We start from the raw sequence: 2,937 nt of genomic DNA, 5'->3' as shown, positions 1-2,937 counted from the left end.
GCCCCCAGCTATAGCCCCGCCCCCAGCTATAGCCCACCCCAGCTGTAGCCCCCCCAGCTAAATAGCCCCGCACCCAGCTATATCCCCCCCCCGCTGTAGCCCGCCCCTACCCGTTTTCTGATGGCAGCAGAGCCTCCAGCGGCGAATTCTCATGGAGAGAGAGAGAGAGAGAAAGAAGGGGTGAATGTCAGAGGGAGGATGAGAGTTAATGCAAAAAGCGGTTGATATCTTTGAGATTAATGCAGAATTAGGGATATTTTGCGCTGATGCACTTTAAACCCCGGGGATCCGGGGACTTTCAAACCCTTTTCCCGTGTTTGCACCCGGAGAGCGGGTTATTATTGAAACACAAAGTCAATGCAAAACCCCATTGAGATCATGGGAATAATGAGGAATGAGGAAGGTTTCGCACTGATGCAAACCCTCTTCCCGCGTTTCTGCAGAGCTTTTGGGGTCAATTGACCTCAATTCGTATTTTAAGGTGAATTAACATTTAAAATTAATAATCTCAGCCCCAGAAGTCGCGCGAGGGTTTTGTTTGTTTTAAGCGCGAAAAATAATTGAAATGAAGATTTTTTTCCCCCGGGATTATGAACCGTCACCAGGAGAGAAGGTGTCGGGGCTCGAACTCGCGGCCCACGAGTCCGGGTGGGAGAGGGGCAGCGTCTGCGCACGCGCGGCGTGGCTGTCGGTGACGTCACCAGGGAGCCCGGGCGGGAGGGGCAGCGACCGCGCGAGACTTCCGGAGAAACCGGTGGATTAAACCCCAATGTATAAGGACATGAAGCGCGTTATGAACTCCCGGATCCCCGGAATTTTCAGTGCATCGGTGCAAAACATTCCCAATTCTGCACTAATACCAAATATATCAACAGGAAAGAGAAATGCGCGCGAGGCGGAGGATCAGAGGCGTTCAGCGGGGAAGGAGGCCATTCCGACCATTGCGCCTGAGCCTCAGTTACCCGCTCCCTCCCCGGCCTTCCCCCGCACCCCCACCATCACGCACCGCCCCATCCTCGGTCGCATGATAATGCGTCCGTCCTCTTGGCTTCTCGGGGGTTAGGAGGTGGCGGGGGGGTTGGTAGGGGATAAGAAGGGGCGGGGGTTTGGTAGGGGGTTAGGGGTGGTGCGGGGGGGTTGGTAGGGGTTTACGAGGGGTGCGGGAGTGTTAATAGGGGACAGGAGAGGGCGGGTGGGGGGTTGGGGCTATTGGTAGGGGTTAGGAGGCAGCGGGGGAGGTTGGTAGGGGGTTAGGAGGGGGACGTATGGTTTGGTAGGGGGTTAGGAGGCGGAGGGAGAGTTTCTTAAAGGGATAGGAGGCGGCAGGGATGCTGATGGGGGTTTGGAGGGGCCCGGGCGGGTAGGTAGGGGGTTAGGAGGGGACAGGAGTGTTGGTAGGGGTTAGGAGTGGGAGACGGGGTTGGTACGTGTTTAGGAGGAGGGGCGGTGATGGTAGGTGGTCAGGAGGGGGTGATGGGGGAGTTGGTAGGTGGTTAAGAGGGGGTGACGGGGTTGGTAGGTGTTTAGCAGACGGTGGGGATTTTGCTACGGGGTTAGGAGGGTCGGGAGATTTGATAGCGGTTAGGAGGGGGGCGGGGGTTGTAGGGGGTAGAGAGGGCGGTGGGTTAGTAGCGGTAGGGAGGCGGGGGGGTTTGGTAGGGGTTAGGAGGGGCGGGGGTGTTGGTAGGGGTTAGGAGGGGCGGGGTGTTGGTAGGGGGTTAGGAGAGGGCGGGGGTGTTGGTATGGGTTAGGAGGGGGCGGGGGTTTGGCAGTGGGTGAGGAGGGGGCGGGGGTTGGCAGGGGTTAGGAGGGGGCGGGGGTGTTGCAGGGGTAGGAGGGGGCGGGGGTGTTGGTAGGGGTGAGGAGGGGGCGGGGGTTTGGCAGTGGGTGAGGAGGGGGCGGGGGTTGGAGGGGTGAGGAGGGGGCGGGGGTGTTGGCAGTGGGTGAGGAGGGGGGGGGGGGGGGGGGGGCGGGGGTTGGCAGTGGGTGAGGAGGGGGCGGGGGTGTTGGAGGGGGTGAGGAGGGGGCGGGGGTTGGCAGTGGGTGAGGAGGGGGCGGGGGTTTGGCAGTGGGTGAGGAGGGGGCGGGGGGTTGGCAGTGGGTGAGGAGGGGGCGGGGGTTGGCAGTGGGTGAGGAGGGGCGGGGGTTTGGCAGTGGGTGAGGAGGGGGCGGGGGTTGGCAGTGGGTGAGGAGGGGGCGGGGGGTTTGGCAGTGGGTGAGGAGGGGGCGGGGGTTGGCAGTGGGTGAGGAGGGGGCGGGGGTTGGCAGGGGGGGGGGGGGGGGGGGGGGGGAGGGGGCGGGGGTTGGCAGTGGGTGAGGAGGGGGCGGGGGTTGGCAGTGGGTGAGGAGGGGCGGGGGTTGGTATGAGTTTAGGAGGTGGGCTCTGGGAGAAGGACATTTGGAGACGGGGTATAACGAGCGCAGCTCTCGGGAGAGCAAAACAAGAGCAGTGCGACTCCAAGAGGGAGACAGTGAGTCCCGGATCAGAGATCAGAGGGTCACCATAAGTGTGTGAGTCTATCACTGAGCTTCTGGGGCTCCAGAGAGGAAAGAACAAGAACGGCTGCGGCTGATTCCTTTACACCGGTAGTGTGAGTATCTCTTAACTGCTGTAACCCGTGTGTTTTTAGTATAATATAGTCAATTATAATCGTTCTACTTTGATATGATCATCGGATTCTACTATTGCTTATCGAACCATTTACCTTTCTCTGTATTGTGTGATTGATATTAACTGTTGGAGATCGAAATAAAATATTCAAAGGTGTGTTACACCATATTTGGTAACTGTAGTCTTTTGATCGAACTCGGGGTTCATTTTTTCCAACAGTAGTGTCTTTACAGTGAATCCCGTGCAGTCAATTCACAGGGAATACTGTGCAGTCACTTTACCGTGAATCCCGTGTACTAACTTTACAGTAAACGCTGTGTAGTAAC

This window comes from Callorhinchus milii, unplaced genomic scaffold (assembly GCF_018977255.1).
Source record: "Callorhinchus milii isolate IMCB2004 unplaced genomic scaffold, IMCB_Cmil_1.0 Scaffold504, whole genome shotgun sequence".
Classification (NCBI taxonomy): domain Eukaryota; kingdom Metazoa; phylum Chordata; class Chondrichthyes; order Chimaeriformes; family Callorhinchidae; genus Callorhinchus; species Callorhinchus milii.
Note: the sequence above shows the minus strand (reverse complement) of the source record.